Source organism: Narcine bancroftii, chromosome 11 (genome assembly GCF_036971445.1).
Source record: "Narcine bancroftii isolate sNarBan1 chromosome 11, sNarBan1.hap1, whole genome shotgun sequence".
In the NCBI taxonomy this organism is placed as follows: Eukaryota; Metazoa; Chordata; class Chondrichthyes; order Torpediniformes; family Narcinidae; genus Narcine; species Narcine bancroftii.
In genome coordinates, this window is record NC_091479.1 from 27,002,888 (window position 1) to 27,021,564 (window position 18,677).

General features: G+C 56.9%; 1 long non-coding RNA gene across 2 annotated transcripts; it reads left to right on the forward strand.

The window, feature by feature from the left end:
• The first annotated feature begins 1,427 nt into the window (after positions 1-1,427).
• Positions 1,428-16,457, forward strand: LOC138746334 (uncharacterized). Of its 2 annotated transcripts, none has more exons than XR_011346872.1 (3): positions 1,428-1,507; positions 12,214-12,298; positions 16,331-16,457. It is a non-coding gene; the product is annotated as an uncharacterized lncRNA (long non-coding RNA). The 2 variants fall into 2 exon arrangements; XR_011346873.1 differs by having other exon boundaries at positions 12,214-12,278.
• Positions 16,458-18,677: the final 2,220 nt, after the last annotated feature.

Sequence of the window (18,677 nt, forward strand, 5' to 3'; positions counted from 1 at the left end):
CTTCCCAAGATCGTATTATATGGCGAGCTCTCCACTGGCCACCGTGACAGAGGTGCACCAAAGAAAAGGTACAAGGACTGCCTAAAGAAATCTCTTGGTGCCTGCCACATTGACCACCGCCAGTGGGCTGATAACGCCTCAAACCGTGCATCTTGGCGCCTCACAGTTTGGCGGGCAGCAGCCTCCTTTGAAGAAGACCGCAGAGCCCACCTCACTGACAAAAGGCAAAGGAGGAAAAACCCAACACCCAACCCCAACCAACCAATTTTCCCTTGCAACCGCTGCAATCGTGTCTGCCTGTCCCGCATCGGACTGGTCAGCCACAAACGAGCCTGCAGCTGACGTGGACTTTTTACCCCCTCCATAAATCTTCGTCCGCGAAGCCAAGCCAAAGGAAAAGATTGTCTCTGGGTAGTGAGGTTACGGTGGCTCAGGGTCGTGGGGTTATGGTGATTCTGGGTAGTGGGGTTACACTGGTTCTGGGTAGTGGGGGTTACAGTGGCTTTAGGTAGTGGTGTTACGGTGTTTCTGGGTAATGTGGTTACGGTGGCTCTGGGTAGTGGGGGTTACGGTGGCTCTAGGTAGTGGGGTTACGGTAGCTCTGGGTGGTTGGGTTACGGCGGCTCTGGGTAGTGGGGTTACGGAGGTTTGGGTAGTGGGGTTACGGCGGTTCTTAGTAGTGGGGTTAGGCGGTTCTGGATAGTGCGGTTGCGGCAGATCTGGGTCGTGCGGTTACGGAGGCTCTGCGTCGTGGGGTTACGGCAGCTCTTGGTGTTGGGGCTACGGCGGCTCTGGATGCTGGGTTTACCGCGCCTCTGGGTGGGGGGTTACGGCAGCTCTGGGTAGTGGAGTTATGGTGGCTCTGAGTGGTGGGTTTACGGTGGTTCTGGGTCGTGGGGATACGGTGGCATTTGGTAGTGGAGTTACGGTGGCTCTGGGTTGTGTGCTTACGATGGCTCTGGGTAGTCGGGTTACGGCAGCTCTGTGTAGTGGAGATATGGTGGCTCTGGGTCGTGGGGTTATGGTGGCTCTGGGTAGTCGGGTTACGGCAGCTCTGTGTAGTGGAGTTATGGTGGCTCTGGGTCGTGGGGTTATGGTGGCTCTGGGTCGTGGGGTTATGGTGGCTCTGGGTAGTCGGGTTACGGCAGCTCTGTGTAGTGGAGTTATGGTGGCTCTGGGTTATGGGATTATGGTGGCTCTGGGTCGTGGGGTTATGGTGGCTCTGGGTAGTCGGGTTACGGTGGCTCAGAAGGGGAGAGGATAGAATTTGTCGTATTATATAATTTTGTTACTTTTTACAATTCGCCATATGTTATAATTGTTGATGTTTTTACGACCTTGTTGTCATTTGACTGTTACGATATTGTGTTTATACAATAGTTTGATTTCTCTTCTCTAACTCTTTCTTCTTTCTGTCTCCAGGTGCTCAATCGTTTATCCGACATCCTGTGGACCAGTCACTTTCAGAATTTGGATTTTTTTAGAACGTAGAATAATAGTAGCAGTGGTATTTATAAGTACATTTAAGCTGTGTTCAAATTATCAAAAACAAAGGCACGTCCCAACTAGAAAGGCCTCTACACTGGGAGGGGTTATGTTGGCTCTGTGTAGTGGGGTTACGGTGGCTCTGGGTAGTGGGGTTACGGTAACTCTGGGTAGTGGGAGTTACGGTGGCTCTGGGTGGTGGGGGTTACGGTGGTTCTGGGTCGTGGGATTACAGTGGCTCTGGGTAGTGGGGTTATGGTGGCTCTGGGTAGTGGGTTACGGTGGATCTGGGTAGTCGGGTTATGCTGACCCTGCGTAGTTGGGTTACGGTGGCTCTGGGTAGTGGGGTTACGGTGGCTCTGGGTAGTGGGGGATACGGTGGCTCTGGGTAGTGGGGTTACGGTGGCTCTGGGTAGTGGGGGTTACGGTGGCTCTGGGTTGTGGGGTTACGGTGGGTCTGGGAGATGGGTTTACGGCGACTCTGGGAGGTGGGGTTTCGGCAGCTCTGGCTCGTGATGTTACAACGTCTCTGGTTCGTGGGGTTACGGCGGCTCTGGGTAGTGGGTTTACGGAGTGATAGCGGCTCTGGGTAGTGGTTTTGCAGTGGTTCTGTGTAGTGGGGTTATGTTGGCTCTGGGTAATGAGGTTACGGTAGCTCAGGGTCATGGGGTTACAGTGATTCTAGGTAGTGGGGTTACGCTGGTTCTGTGTAGTGGGGGTTACGGTGGCTGAAGGTCGTGGTGTAACGGTGGCTCTGGGTTGTGTGTTTACGGTGGCTCTGGGTAGTGGGGTTATGGTGGCTATGGATAGTGGGGGTTACGGTGACTCTGGATAGTGAGAGATATGGTGGGAATGGGTAGTGGGGTTACGGTGGGTCTGGGTAGTGGGGTTACGGTGACTTTGGGTAGTGGGAGTTAGGGTGGCTCTGGGTAGTGGGGTTACGGTGACTCTGGGTAGTGGGAGTTACGATGGCTCTGGGTCATGGGGGTTACGGTGGATCTGGGTCGTGGGATTACAGTGGCTCTGGGTGGAGCCATTACGGTGGATCTGGGTAGTGGGGGTTACGGTGGATCTGGGTAGTCGGGTTACGCTGACCCTGCGTAGTTGGGTTATGGTGGGTCTGGGTAGTGGGCTTACGGCGGCTCTGGGTAGTGGGGGTTACGGTGGCTCTGGGTAGTGGGGTTACGGGTGCTCTAGGTGGTGGTGTTACGGCAGCTCTGGATGGTGGGGTTACGGCGCCTCTTGGTGGTGGGGTTACGGTGGCTCTGGGTGGTGGCGTTACGGTGGATCTGGGTAGTGGGGGTTACGGTGGCTCTGGGTACTGTTGTTACGATGGCTCTGGGTAGTGGGTTTACGGTGATTCTGGGTAGTGGGGATACAGTGACTGGGTGGTCTTTTTACGGCGGTTATGGCGGCTCTGAATGGTGGTATTACGGCGACTCTGGGTGGTGGGGTTAACGGTGGCTCTGGGTAGTGGTGTTACGGTGGCTCTGGGTAGTGGGGTTACGGTGTCTCTGGGTAGTGGTGTTACGGTGGCTCTGGATAGTGCGGTTACGGCGACTCTGGGTCGTGGGTTTACGGCGGCTTTGGGTCGTGGAGTTACGGCGGCTCTGGATTGTGTGGTTAAAGTGCCTGTGGGTAGTGGGGTTACGGCGGATCTGATTAATGCGGTTATGGCGGCTCTGGGTAGTGGGGTTACGGCAGCTCTGGGTAGTGGGGTTAAGGCGAATCTGGGAGGTTGGGTTTCGGCGGCTCTGGGTCGTGGTGTTATGGCGGCTCTGGTTCGTGGGGTTACAGCAGCTCAGGGTGCTGGGGTTATGGCAGGTCTGGATCGTGCGGTTATGCGGCACTGGGTAGTGGGGTTATGGCGGCACTGGGGAGTGTGGTTAGGGCTGCTCTGGGTAGTGGGGTTACGGTGACTCTGGGTAGTTGGATTATGGCGGCTCTTGGTAGTGTGGATACGGCGGCTCTGGGTAGTGGGGTTATGGTGGGTCTGGGAAGTGGGGGTTACGGTGGCTGTGGGTAGTGGGGGTTACGGTGGCTGTGGGTAGTGGGGGTTACCGTGGTTCTGGGTCGTGGGGTTACGGCGGCTCTGGGTCTTCGGGTTACGGCGGCTCTGGATCGTGTGGTTACAGTGGCTCTGTGTCGTGGGATTACTGTGATTCTGGGTAATCAGGATACAGTGGCTCTGGGTGGTGGGGTTACGGTGCCTCTTGGTAGTGGTGTTACCGTGGCTCTGGGTAGTGGGGTAATGGGGATCAAGTGGTTCTGGGTAGTGGGTTTACGGCATCTCTGTGTAGTGGAGTTACGGTGGCTCTGGGTAGTAGAGTCACGGTGGCTCTGGGTAGTAGGGTTAATGCGGCTCTGGGTAGTGGGGTACGTCGGCTTTGGGTATTGGGGTTACGGCAATTCAAGGTATTGGGGATATGACGGCTCTGGATAGTGGAGTTACGGCAGCTCTGGGTAGTGGGGTTAAGGCGGCTCTGGGTAGTGGGGTTATGGCGGCTCTAGGTAGTGGGGTTACGGTGGCTCTGGGTAGTGGGGTACGGTGGCTCTGGGTAGTGAGGTTAAGGCATCTCTGGGTAGTGGGGTTACGACGGCTCTGTCTAGTGGAGTTACGGCGGCTCTGGGTAGTGGGGTTACGGCGGCGCTGGGTAGTGGGGTTACGGCGTCTCTGGGAAGAGAGGTTACGGCAGCTCTGGCTAGTGAATTTACGGGTACGGAGTTCCAGCGGCCCTGGGTAGTGGTTTTACGGTGGCTCTGGATGTGGGGTTACGGTAGCTCTGGATAGTGTAGTTACGGCGACTCTGGGTCGTGGGGTTACGGCGGCTTTGGGTTGTGGGGTTACGGCGGCTCTGGATCGTGTGGTTACAGTGGCTCTGTGTCGTGGGATTACTGTGATTCTGGGTAATCAGGATACAGTGGCTCTGGATGTGGGGTTACGGCAGCTCTGGGTAGTGGGGTTACGGCGACTCTGGGAGGTGGTGTTTCGGCAGCTCTGGCTCGTGGTGGTACGGCGGCTCTGAGTCGTGGGGTTATGGCGGCTCTAGGTAGTGGGGTTACGGTGGCTCTGGGTAGTGGGGTTACGGTGGCTCTGGGTAGTGAGGTTAAGGCATCTCTGGGTAGTGGGGTTACGACGGCTCTGGGTAGTGGGGTTAAGGCGGCTCTGGGTAGTGGGGTTACGGCGGCGCTGGGTAGTGGGGTTACGGCGTCTCTGGGTAGTGGGATTACTGTGATTCTGGGTAATCGGGATACAGTGGCTCTGGGTAGTGAGGTTACGGTGGCTCTGGGTAGTGGGGGTTACGGAGGCTTTGGGTAGTGGGGTTACGGTGACTCTGTGTAGTAGTCTTACCGTGGCTCTGGGTAGTGGGGTTACGGTGATTCTGGGTAATGGGGATCAAGTGGTTCTGGGTAGTGGGGTTATGGTGGGTCTGGGTAGTGGGGGTTCGGTGGCTCTGGGTAGTGGGGTTACGGCGTCTCTGTGTAGTGGAGTTACGGTGGCTCTGGGTAGTAGAGTCACGGTGGCTCTGGGTAGTGGGGTTAAGGCAGCTCTGGGTATTGGGGTTACGGCAGCTCTGTGTATTGGGGTTATGGCGGCTCTGGGTAGTGGGTTTATGGCGGCACTGGGTAGTGGGGTTACGGCGGCTCTGGGTAGTGGGGTTACGGTGGCTCTGGGTAGTAGAGTCACGGTGGCTCTGGGTAGTGGGGTTAATGCGGCTCAGGGTAGTGGGGTACGTCGGCTCTGGGTATTGGGGTTACGGCAGCTCAAGGTATTGGGGTTATGGTGGCTCTGGGTAGTGGGGTTATGCGGCTCTGGGTAGTGGGGTTACGGCGGCTCTGGGTAGTGGGGTTAAGGCGGCTCTGTGTATTGGGGTTATGGCTGCTCTGGGTAGTGGGGTTATGGCGGCTCTGGGTAGTGGGGTTATGGCGGCTCTGGGTAGTGGGGTTAAGGCGGCTCTGGGTAGTGGGGTTACGACGGCTCTGGCTAGTGGACTTACGGCGGCTCTGGGTAGTGGGGTTACGGCGGCGCTGGGTAGTGGGTAACGGCTTCTCAGGGTAGAGAGGTTACGGCAGCTCTGGCTAGTGGATTTACGGCGGCTCAGGCTTGTGGGTTTATGGAGTTACAGCGGCCCTGGGTAGTGGTTTTACGGTGGCTCTGGATGTGCGGTTACGGCAGCTCTGGATAGTGCAGTTACGGCGACTCTGGGTCGTGGGGTTACTGCGGCTTTGGGTCGTGGGGTTACGGCGGCTCTGGATTGTGTTGTTAAAGTGCCTGTGGGTAGTGGGGTTACGGCGGGTCTGATTAATGCGGTTATGGCGGCTCTGGGTAGTGAGGTTACGGCAGCTCTGGGTAGTGGGGTTACGGCGGCTCTGGTTCGTGGGGTTACAGCGGCTCTGGGTAGTGGGGTTACGGTGGCTCTGGGTAGAGGGGTTAAGGCGGCTCTGGGTATTGGGGTTACGGCAGCTCTGGGTATTGGGGTTATGGCGGCTCTGGAATGTGTTGTTAAAGTGCCTGTGGGTAGTGGGGTTACGGCGGGTCTGATTAATGCTGTTATGGCGGCTCTGGGTAGTGAGGTTACGGCAGCTCTAGGTAGTGGGGTTACGGCGACTCTGGGTAGTGGTGTTACGGTGGCTCTGGGTAGTGAGGTTAAGGCATCTCTGGGTAGTGGGGTTACGACGCCTCTGGGTAGTGGAGTAATGGCAGCTCTAGGTAGTGGGGTTACGGCGGCTATGGGTAGTGGGGTTACGGTGGCTCTGGGTAGAGAGGTTACGGCAGCTCTGGCTAGTGGATTTACGGCGACTCTGGCTAGTGACGTTATGGAGTTACAGCGGCTCTGGGTAGTGGTTTTACGGTGGCTCTGGGTAGTGTTGTTATGGCGGCTCTGGTTTGTGGGGTTACTGCGGCTCAGGGTGCTGGGGTTATGGCAGGTCTGGATCGTGCGGTTGCGCGGCACTGGGTATTGGGGTTACGGCGGCACTGGGTAGTGTGGTTACGGCGGCTCTGGGTAGTGGGGTTACGGTGACTCTGGGTAGTTGGGTTATGGCGGCTCTGGGTAGTGTGGTTACGGCGGCTCAGGGTAGTGTGGTTACGGCGGCTCTGGGTAGTGTGGTTACGGTGGCTCTGGGTAGTGGGATTACGGTGGCTCTGGGAAGTAGGGGTTACGGTTGCTCTGGGATATAGGGGTTACGGTGGCTGTGGGTAGTGGCGGTTACCGTGGCTCTGGGTCTTGGGGTTACGGCGGCTCTGAGTCGTGGGGTAACAGTGGCTCTGTGTAGTGGGATTACTGTGATCTGGGTAATCGGGATACAGTGGCTCTAGGTAGTGGGGTTACGGTGATTCTGGGTAATGGGGATCAAGTGGTTCTGGGTAGTGGGGTTATGGTGGGTCTGGGAAGTGGGGTTACGGTGGCTCTGTGTATTGGGGTTATGGCGGCTCTGGGTAGTGGGGTTACGGCGGCTCTGGGTAGTGGGGTTACGGTGGCTCTTGGTAGTAGAGTCACGGTGGCTCTGGGTAGTGGGGTTAATGCGGCTCAGGGTAGTGGGGTACGTCGGCTCTGGGTATTGGGGTTACGGCACTTCAAGGTATTGGGGTTATGGTGGCTCTGGGTAGTGGGGTTATGCGGCTCTGGGTAGTGGGGTTACGGCGGCTCTGGGTAGTGGGGTTAAGGCGGCTCTGTGTATTGGGGTTATGGCTGCTCTGGGTAGTGGGGTTATGGCGGCTCTGGGTAGTGGGGTTACGGCGGCTCTGGGTAGTGGGGTTAAGGCGGCTCTGGGTAGTGGGGTTACGACGGCTCTGGCTAGTGGAGTTACGGCGGCTCTGGGTAGTGGGGTTACGGCGGCGCTGGGTAGTGGGGTTACGTCGTCTCAGGGTAGAGAGGTTACGGCAGCTCTGGCTAGTGGATTTACGGCGGCTCAGGCTAGTGGGTTTACGGAGTTACAGCGGCCCTGGGTAGTGGTTTTAAGGTGGCTCTGGATTTGCGGTTACGGCAGCTCTGGATAGTGCAGTTACGGCGACTCTGGGTCGTGGGGTTACTGCGGCTTTGGGTCGTGGGGTTACGGCGGCTCTGGATTGTGTTGTTAAAGTGCCTGTGGGTAGTGGGGTTACGGCGGGTCTGATTAATGCGGTTATGGCGGCTCTGGGTAGTGAGGTTACGGCAGCTCTGGGTAGTGGGGTTATGGCCGTTCTGGGTAGTGGGGTTATTGTGGCTCTGGGTAGTGGCGTTAAGGCGGCTCTGGGTATTGGGGTTATGGCGGCTCTGGAATGTGTTGTTAAAGTGCCTGTGGGTAGTGGGGTTACGGCGGGTCTGATTAATGCGGTTATGGCGGCTCTGGGTAGTGAGGTTACGGCAGCTCTGGGTAGTGGGGTTAAGGCGGCTCTGGGTAGTGGGGTTACGGTGGCTCTGGGTAGTGGGATTACGGTGGGTCTGGGAAGTAGGGGTTACGGTGGCTGTGGGAAGTAGAGGTTACGGTGGCTCTGGGTAGTGGGATTACGGTGGCTCTGGGTAGTGGGGGTTACGGTGGCTCTGGGTAGTGGGATTACGGTGGCTCTGGGAAGTAGGGGTTACGGTGGCTGTGGGAAGTAGGGGTTACGGTGGCTCTGGGTAGTGGGATTACGGTGGCTCTGGGTAGTGGGGGTTACGGAGGCTTTGGGTAGTGGGGTTACGGTGGCTCTGGGTAGTAGTCTTACAGTGGCTCTGGGTAGTGGGGTTACGGTGATTCTGGGTAATGGGGATCAAGTGGCTCTGGGTAGTGGGATTACTGTGGCTCTGGTAAGTAGGGGTTACGGTGGCTCTGGGTAGTGGGGGTTCGTTGGCTCTGGGTAGTGGGGTTACGGCGACTCTGTGTAGTGGAGTTACGGTGGCTCTGGGTAGTAGAGTCACGGTGGCTCTGGGTAGTGGGGTTAAGGCTGCTCTGGGTATTGGGGTTACGGCAGCTCTGTGTATTGGGGTTATGGCGGTTCTGGGTAGTGGGGTTACGGTGGCTCTGGGTAGTGGGGTTAAGGCGGCTCTGGGTATTGGGGTTATGGCGGCTCAAGGTAGTGGGGTTACGTTGGCTCTGGGTAGTGGGGTTACGGTGGCTCTGGGTAGTGAGGTTAAGGCATCTCTGGGTAGTGTGGTTACGACGCCTCTGGGTAGTGGAGTAATGGCAGCTCTAGGTAGTGGGGTTACGGCGGCTATGGGTATTGGGGTTACGGTGGCTCTGGGTAGAGAGGTTACGGCAGCTCTGGCTAGTGGATTTACGGCAGCTCTGGCTAGTGACGTTATGGAGTTACAGCGGCTCTGGGTAGTGGTTTTACGGTGGCTCTGGGTAGTGTTGTTATGGCGGCTCTGGTTTGTGGGGTTACTGCGGCTCAGGGTGCTGGGGTTATGGCAGGTTTGGATCGTGCGGTTGCGCGGCACTGGGTATTGGGGTTACGGCGGCACTGGGTAGTGTGGTTACGGCGGCTCTGGGTAGTGGGGTTACGGTGACTCTGGGTAGTTGGGTTATGGCGGCTCTTGGTAGTGTGGTTACGGCGGCTCTGGGTAGTGTGGTTACGGTGGCTCTGGGTAGTGGGATTACGGTGGCTCTGGGAAGTAGGGGTTACGGTGGCTCTGGGAAGTTGGGATTACGGTGGCTGTGGGTAGTGGCGGTTACCGTGGCTCTGGGTCGTGGGGTTACGGTGGCTCTGGGTAGTGGGGTTACGGTGGCTCTGGATAGTGGGGTTACGGTGGCTCTGGATAGAGAGGTTACGGCAGTTCTGGCTAGTGGATTTACGGCGGCTCTGGCTAGTGACGTTATGGAGTTACAGCGGCTCTGGGTAGTCGTTTTACGGTGGCTCTGGGTTGTGGGGTTATGTTTGCTCTGGGTAGTGAGGTTACGGTGGCTCAGTGTCGTGGGATTACGGCGGCTCTGGGTAGTGGCGTTACGGCAGCTCTGGGTAGTGGGGTTATGGTGATTCTGGGTAGTGGGGTTACGCTTGCATGGGTAGTAGGGTTTCGGTGGCCCACGACCCAGAGCCGCCGTAACCCCATTTCCCAGAGCGACCATAACCCCCACTACCCAGAGCCACCGTAAGCCTCACAACCCAGAGCCACCATAAACCCACGACCCACGCTGCCGTAACACCTCGACCCAGAGCCGCCATAACCCCTCGAAGCAGACCCGCTGTAAACCCACGACCCAGAGCCGCCGTCCCCCCACTAGCCAGTGCCGCCTTAACCCCACTACCCAGAGTCGCCTTAACCCTATGACTCAGAGACGCCGCAAGCCCACTACCTAGAGCCACCATAAACTCACTACGCTGAGCCAGCGTAAACCCACTACCCACATCCGCTGTAACCCCACAACCCAGAGCCGCCGTAACCCCACTACCCAGAGCCACCGCAACCCCACTACTCAGAACCACCATAACCACACTACCCAGAACCGTCGTAACCCCACTACCCAGAGCCGCTGTAACCCCTCTAACCAGAGCCGCCGTAACACCAGTACCCAGAGCCGCTGTTACCCCACTACCCAGAGCCACCGTAACCCCACTAACCAGAGCCGCTGTAACACCAGTACCCAGAGCCGCTGTAACCCCACTACCCAGAGCCACCGTAACCCCACTAACCAGAGCCACCGTAACCCCATGAAACAGAGCCGCCGTAACCACATGGCCCAGATCCACCGTAACCCAACGACCCCACGCTGCCGTAACACCTCGACCCAGAGCCGCCATAACCCTCGAACCAGAGCCGCCGTAAACCCACGACCCAGAGCGGCCGTACACCCACTAGCCAGTGCCGCCGTAACCCCACTACCCAGAGCCAGCGTAAACCCACTACCCACATCCGCTGTAACCCCACTACCCAGAGCCACCGTGACCCCACTACCCAGAGCCGCCGTTACCCCACTAGCCAGTGCCGCCGTAACCCCACTTCCCAGAGCCGCAGTAACCCCACTACCCAGAGCCGCTGTAACCCCATGACCCAGAGCCACCATAACCCCACGACCCAGAGCCACCATAACTCCACTACACAGAGCTGCCGTAACCCCACCACCCAGAGGCGCCATAACCCCATCACACAGTGGCGCCGTAACCTCACCACCAAGAGCCGCGGTAAACCCACCATCCAGAGCCGCCGTAGCCCCAACACCAAGAGCTGCTGTAACCCCACGACGCAGAGCCTCCGTAACCGCACGACCCAGATCTGCCGTAACCACACTATCCAGAACCGCCTAACCCCACTACTAAGAACCGCCGTAACCCAACCACCCAGAGCTACCGTAACCCCACTACCTAGAGCCACCGTAACCCCCACTACCCAGAGCCACCGTAACCACACTACCCAGAGGCACCGTAACACCACTACCTAAAGCCACCGTAACCCCCACTACCCAGAACCAGTGTAACCCCACTACCCAGAATCACCGTAACCCCACGACCCTGAGCCACCGTAACCTCACTACCCAGAGACAACATAACCCCACTAACCAGAGCCACCGTAAAACCACCACCCAGAGCTGCTATAACTCCGTAAACCCAGTAGCCAGAGCCGCCGTAAACCCACTAGCCAGAGCTGCCGTAACCACTCTACAAAGAGCCTCTGTAACCCCACGACCCAGAGCCACCGTAACCCCCAAACCCAGAGTCACCGTAACCCCACTATCCAGAGCCACTGTAACTCCACTACCCAGAGCCACCGTAACCCCTCAACCCAGAGTCACCGTAACTCCCACTTCCCAGAGCCACCATAAACCCACGACCCAGTGGCGCCATACGGTGGGACTTGGTAGTGGGCTTACGGTGGCTCTAGTTCGTGGGGTTTATGGTGCTTCTGGGTCATGGGATTATAGTGGCTCTGTGTCGTGGAGTTACAGTGGCTCTGGGTAGTGGGGTTACGGTGACTCTGGGTTTGGGGGTTACGGTGGCTCTGGGTCGTGGGGTTACGGCGGCTCTGGATAGAGTGGTTACGGCAGCTCTGGCTAGTGGGTTTACGGCGGCTCTGGCTACTGGGTTTACGGAGTTATAGCAGCTCTGGGTAGTGGTTTTACGGTGGCTCTGGTTAGTGGGGTTATGTTGTCTCTGGGTAGTGAGGTTACTGTGGCTCAGGGTCGTGGGGTTACGGTGATTCTGGGTAGTGGGGTTACACTGGTTCTGGGTAGTGGGGGTTACGGTGGCTTTAGGTAGTGGTGTTACGGTGCCTCTGGGTAGTGTGGTTACGGTGGCTCTGGGTAGTGGGGGTTACGGTGCCTCAAGGTAGTGGGGTTACGGTAGCTCTTCGTGGTTGGGTTACGGCGGCTCTGGGTAGTGAGGTTACGGAGGTTTGGGTAGTGGGGTTAGGCGGTTCTGGATAGTGTTGTTACGGCAGATCTGGGTCGTGCGGTTACGGAGGCTCTGCGTCGTGGGGTTAGGGCAGCTCTTGGTGTTGGGGCTACGGCGGCTCTGGATGGTGGGTTTACCGCGGCTCTTGGTGGTGAGGTTACGGCGCCTCTGGGTGGTGGGGTTACGGCAGCTCTGTGTAGTGGAGTTATGGTGGCTCTGGGTCGTGAGGTTATGGTGGCTCTGGGTAGTCGGGTTACGGTGGCTCAGAAGGGGAGAGGATAGAATTTGTCGTATTATATAATTTTGTTACTTTTTACAATTCGCCATATGTTATAATTGTTGATGTTTTTACGACCTTGTTGTCATTTGACTGTTACGATATTGTGTTTATATAATAGTTTGATTTCTCTTCTCTAACTCTTTATTCTTTCTGTCTCCAGGTGCTCAATCGTTTATCCGACATCCTGTGGACCAGTCACTTTCAGAATTTGGAATTTTTTAGAACGTAGAATAATAGTAGCAGTGGTATTTATAAGTACATTTAAGCTGTGTTCAAATTATCAAAAACAAAGGCACGTCCCAACTAGAAAGGCCTCTACACAGGCTGGGGTTACGGTGGCTCTGGATAGTGGAGTTATGGTGGCTCTGGGTCGTGGGATTATGGTGGCTCTGTGTAGTAGGGTTACGGTGGCTCTGGGTAGTGGGGTTACGATGGATCTGGATAATGGAGTTACGGTGGCTATGGATAGTGGGGCTTACGGTGACTCTGGGTATTGGGAGTTACATCGGCTCTGGGTGGTGGTTTTACGGTGGCTCTGGGTCGTGGGGGTTACGGTGGTTCTGGTTCGTGGGATTATGGTGGCTCTGGGTCGTGGGGTTACAGTGGCTCTGGGTAGTGGGGTTATGGTGGCTCTGGGTACTGGGGTTACGGTGGATCTGGGTAGTCGGGTTACGCTGACCCTGCGTAGTGGGGTTACGGTGTCTCTGGGTAGTGGGTTTACGGTGGCTCTGGGTAGTAGGGGTTACGGTGGCAATGCGTAGTGGGAGTTACGGTGGCTCTGATTAATGCGGTTATGGCGGCTCTGGGTAGTGGTGTTATGGCGGCTCTGGTTCGTGGGGTTATGGCGGCTCTGGTTTGTGGGGTTACGGTGGCTCTGGATTTTGTGGTTAAAGTGCCTGTGGGTAGTGGGGTTATGTCGGCTCTGGTTCGTGGGGTTATGGCGGCTCTGGGTAGTGGAATTACGGTGGCTCTGGGAAGTAGGGGTTACGGTGGCTCTGGGAAGTGGGGGTGACGGTGGCTGTGGGTCGTGGTGGTTACTGTGGCTCTGGGTCCTGGGGTTACGGCGGCTCTGGGTCGTGGGGTTACAGTGGCTCTGTGTAGTGGGATTACTGTGATTCTGGGTAATCGGGATACAGTGGCTCTGGGTAGTGGGGTTACGGTTATTCTGGGTAATGGGGATCAAGTGGTTCTGGGTAGTGGGGTTATGGTGGCTCTGGGTAGTGGGATTACTGTGGCTCTGGGTAGTGGGGGTTCGGTGGCTCTGGGTAATGGGTTTACGGCGTCTCTGTGTAGTGGAGTTACGGTGGCTCTGGGTAGTAGAGTCACAGTGGCTCTGGGTAGTGGGGTTAAGGCGGCTCTGGGTAGTGGGGTATGTCGGCTCTGGGTATTGGGGTTATGCCAGCTCAGGGTATTGGGGTTATGGCGGCTCTGGGTAGTGGGGCTATGGCGGCTCTGGGTTGTGGGGTTATGGCGGGTCTGGGTAGTGGGGTTAAGGCGGCTCTTGGTAGTGGGGTTATGGCGGCTCTAGGTAGTGGGGTTACGGTGATTCTGGGTAGTGGGGTTACGGTGGCTTTGGGTAGTGGGGTTACGGAGGCTCTGGGTAGTGGGGTTACGGCGGCCTTGTGTAGTGGAGTTATGGTGGCTCTGCGTTGTAGAGTTACGGTGGCTCTGGGTAGTGGGGTTAAGGCGGCTCTGGGTAGTGGGGTACAGCGGCTCTGGGTATTGGGGTTACGACAGCTCTGGGTATTGGGCTTACGGCGGCTCTGGGTAGTGGGGTTACAGCGGCTCTGGGTAGTGGGGTTAAGGCGGCTCTGGGTAGTGGGGTTCTGGCGGCTCTAGGTAGTGGGGTTACATTGGTTCTGGGTAGTGGGGTTACGGTGGCTCTGGGTAGTGTAGTTAAGGCATCTCTGGGTAGTGGGGTTACGACGGCTCTGGGTAGTGGAGTTACGGCGGCTCTGGGTAGTGGGGTTACGGCGGCTCTTGGTAGTGGGATTACGGTGTCTCTGTGTAGAGAGGTTACGGCAGCTCTGGCTAGTGGATTTACGGCGGATCTGGCTAGTGGCGTTACGGAGTTACAGCGGCTCTGGGTAGTAGGGTTACGGTGGCTCTGGGTAGTGGGGTTATGGTGGCTCTGGGTAGTGGGTTATGGTGGATCTGGGTAGTCGGGTTACGCTGGCCCTGCGTAGTTGGGTTACGGTGGCTCTGGGTAGTGGGGTTACGGAGGCTCTGGGTAGTGGGGGTTACGGTGGCTCTGGGTAGTGGGGTTACGGTGGCTCTGGATGGTGCGGTTACGGCGACTCTGGGTCGTGAGGTTACGTCGGCTCTGGGTCATGGGGTTACGGCGGCTCTGGATTTTGTGGTTAAAGTGCCTGTGGTTAGTGGGGTTACGGCGGCTCTGATTAATGCGGTTATGGCGGCTCTGGGTAGTGGGGTTACGGCAGCACTGGGAGGTGGGGTTACGGCGACTCTGGGAGGTGGGGTTTTGGCAGCTCTGGCTCGTGGCGTTACGGCGTCTCTAGTTCGTGGGGTTACGGCGGCTCTGGGTAGTGGGTTTACGGAGTGATAGCGGCTCTGGGTAGTGGTTTTACAGTGGTTCTGGGTAGTGGGGTTATGTTGGCTCTGGGTAATGAGGTTACGGTAGCTCAGGGTCGTGGGGTTACGGTGATTCGAGGTAGTGGGGTTACGCTGGTTCTGTGTAGTGGGGGTTACGGTGGCTGAAGGTCGTGGCGTAACGGTGGCTCTGGGTTGTGTGTTTACGGTGGCTCTGGTTTGTGAGGGTTACGATGGCTCTATGTAGTGAGGTTACGGTAGCTCTGTGTAGTGTGGTTATGGTGGCTCTGGGTAGTAGGGTTACGGTGGCTCTGGGTAGTGGGGTTATGGTGGCTATGGATAGTGGGGGTTACGGTGACTCTGGGTAATGAGAGATATGGTGGGAATGGGTAGTGGGGTTACGGTGGTTCAGGGTAGTGGGGTTACGGTGACTCTGGGTAGTGGGAGTTACGGTGGCTCTGGGTAGTGGGGTTACGGTGACTCTGGGTAGTGGGATTTACGAAGGCTCTGGGTCGTGGGGGTTACGATGGTTCTGGGTCGTGGGATTACAGTGGCACTGGGTGGTGCCGTTACGGTGGATCTGGGTAGTGGGGGTTACAGTGGATCTGGGTAGTCAGGTTACGCTGACCCTGCGTAGTTGGGTTATGGTGGGTCTGTGTAGTGGGCTTACGGTGGCTCTGGGTAGAGGGGGTTACGGTGGCTCTGTGTAGTGGGGTTACGGTGGCTCTGGGTGGTGGGGGTTACGGTGGTTCTGGGTCGTGGGATTACAGTGGCACTGGCTAGTGGGGTTATGGTGGCTCTGGGTAGTGGGTTACGGTGGATCTGGGTAGTCGGGTTATTCTGACCCTGCGTAGTTGGGTTACGGTGGCTCTGGGTAGTGGGGTTACGGTGGCTCTGGGTAGTGGGGGTTACGGTGGCTCTGGGTAGTGGGGTTACGGTGACTCTGGGTTTGGGGGTTACGGTGGCTCTGGCTAGTGGGTTTACGGCGGCTCTGGCTACTGGGTTTACGGAGTTATAGCAGCTCTGGGTAGTGGTTTTACGGTGGCTCTGGTTAGTGGGGTTATGTTGTCTCTGGGTAGTGAGGTTACTGTGGCTCAGGGTCGTGGGGTTACGGTGATTCTGGGTAGTGGGGTTACACTGGTTCTGGGTAGTGGGGGTTACGGTGGCTTTAGGTAGTGGTGTTACGGTGCCTCTGGGTAGTGTGGTTACGGTGGCTCTGGGTAGTGGTGGTTACGGTGCCTCAAGGTATTGGGGTTACGGTAGCTCTGGGTGGTTGGGTTACAGCGGCTCTGGGTAGTGGGGTTACGGAGGTTTGGGTAGTGGGGTTACGGCGGTTCTTAGTAGTGGGGTTAGGCAGTTCTGGATAGTGTGGTTACGGCAGATCTGGGTCGTGCGGTTACGGAGGCTCTGCGTCGTGGGGTTAGGGCAGCTCTTGGTGTTGGGGCTACGGCGGCTCTGGATGGTGGGGTTACGGCAGCTCTGTGTAGTGGAGTTATGGTGGCTCTGGGTCGTGAGGTTATGGTGGCTCTGGGTAGTCGGGTTACGGTGGGTCAGAAGGGGAGAGGATAGAATTTGTCGTATTATATAATTTTGTTACTTTTTACAATTCGCCATATGTTATAATTGTTGATGTTTTTACGACCTTGTTGTCATTTGACTGTTACGATATTGTGTTTATATAATAGTTTGATTTCTCTTCTCTAACTCTTTATTCTTTCTGTCTCCAGGTGCTCAATCGTTTATCCGACATCCTGTGGACCAGTCACTTTCAGAATTTGGAATTTTTTAGAACGTAGAATAATAGTAGCAGTGGTATTTATAAGTACATTTAAGCTGTGTTCAAATTATCAAAAACAAAGGCACGTCCCAACTAGAAAGGCCTCTACACAGGCTGGGGTTACGGTGGCTCTGGATAGTGGAGTTATGGTGGCTCTGGGTCGTGGGATTATGGTGGCTCTGTGTAGTAGGGTTACGGTGGCTCTGGGTAGTGGGGTTACGATGGATCTGGATAATGGAGTTACGGTGGCTATGGATAGTGGGGCTTACGGTGACTCTGGGTATTGGGAGTTACATCGGCTCTGGGTGGTGGTTTTACGGTGGCTCTGGGTCGTGGGGGTTACGGTGGTTCTGGTTCGTGGGATTATGGTGGCTCTGGGTCGTGGGGTTACAGTGGCTCTGGGTAGTGGGGTTATGGTGGCTCTGGGTACTGGGGTTACGGTGGATCTGGGTAGTCGGGTTACGCTGACCCTGCGTAGTGGGGTTACGGTGTCTCTGGGTAGTGGGTTTATGGTGGCTCTGGGTAGTAGGGGTTACGGTGGCTCTGTGTAGTGGGGTTACGCTGGCTATGGATAGTGGGGCTTATGGTGACTCTGGGTAGTGAGAGTTACGGTGGCAATGCGTAGTGGGAGTTACGGTGGCTCTGATTAATGCGGTTATGGCGGCTCTGGGTAGTGGTGTTATGGCGGCTCTGGTTCGTGGGGTTATGGCGGCTCTGGTTTGTGGGGTTACGGTGGCTCTGGATTTTGTGGTTAAAGTGCCTGTGGGTAGTGGGGTTATGTCGGCTCTGGTTTGTGGGGTTACGTTGGCTCTGGGAAGTAGGGGTTACGGTGGCTCTGGGAAGTGGGGGTGACGGTGGCTGTGGGTCGTGGTGGTTACTGTGGCTCTGGGTCCTGGGGTTATGGCAGCTCTGGGTCTTGGGGTTACGGCGGCTCTGGGTCGTGGGGTTACAGTGGCTCTGTGTAGTGGGATTACTGTGATTCTGGGTAATCGGGATACAGTGGCTCTGGGTAGTGGGGTTACGGTGATTCTGGTTAATGGGGATCAAGTGGTTCTGGGTAGTGGGGTTATGGTGGCTCTGGGTAGTGGGATTACTGTGGCTCTGGGTAGTGGGGGTTCGGTGGCTCTGGGTAGTGGGTTTACGGCGTCTCTGTGTAGTGGAGTTACGGTGGCTCTGGGTAGTAGAGTCACAGTGGCTCTGGGTAGTGGGGTTAAGGCGGCTCTGGGTAGTGGGGTATGTCGGCTCTGGGTATTGGGGTTATGCCAGCTCAGGGTATTGGGGTTATGGCGGCTCTGGGTAGTGGGGCTATGGCGGCTCTGGGTTGTGGGGTTATGGCTGGTCTGGGTAGTGGGGTTAAGGCGGCTCTGGGTAGTGGGGTTATGGCGGCTCTAGGTAGTGGGGTTACGGTGATTCTGGGTAGTGGGGTTACGGTGGCTTTGGGTAGTGGGGTTACGGAGGCTCTGGGTAGTGGGGTTACGGCGGCCTTGTGTAGTGGAGTTATGGTGGCTCTGCGTTGTAGAGTTACGGTGGCTCTGGGTAGTGGGGTTAAGGCGGCTCTGGGTAGTGGGGTACAGCGGCTCTGGGTATTGGGGTTACGACAGCTCTGGGTATTGGGCTTACGGCGGCTCTGGGTAGTGGGGTTACAGCGGCTCTGGGTAGTGGGGTTAAGGCGGCTCTGGGTAGTGGGGTTCTGGCGGCTCTAGGTAGTGGGGATACATTGGTTCTGGGTAGTGGGGTTACGGTGGCTCTGGGTAGTGTAGTTAAGGCATCTCTGGGTAGTGGGGTTACGACGGCTCTGGGTAGTGGAGTTACGGCGGCTCTGGGTAATGGGGTTAAGGCGGCTCTTGGTAGTGGGATTACGGTGTCTCTGTGTAGAGAGGTTACGGCAGCTCTGGCTAGTGGATTTACGGCGGATCTGGCTAGTGGCGTTACGGAGTTACAGCGGCTCTGGGTAGTAGGGTTACGGTGGCTCTGGGTAGTGGGGTTATGGTGGCTCTGGGTAGTGGGTTACGGTGGATCTGGGTAGTCGGGTTACGCTGGCCCTGCGTAGTTGGGTTACGGTGGCTCTGGGTAGTGGGGTTACGGAGGCTCTGGGTAGTGGGGGTTACGGTGGCTCTGGGTAGTGGGGTTACGGTGGCTCTGGATGGTGCGGTTACGGTGACTCTGGGTCGTGAGGTTACGGCGGCTCTGGGTCATGGGGTTACGGCGGCTCTGGATTTTGTGGTTAAAGTGCCTGTGGTTAGTGGGGTTACGGCGGCTCTGGGTAGTGGGGTTACGGCGACTCTGGGAGGTGGGGT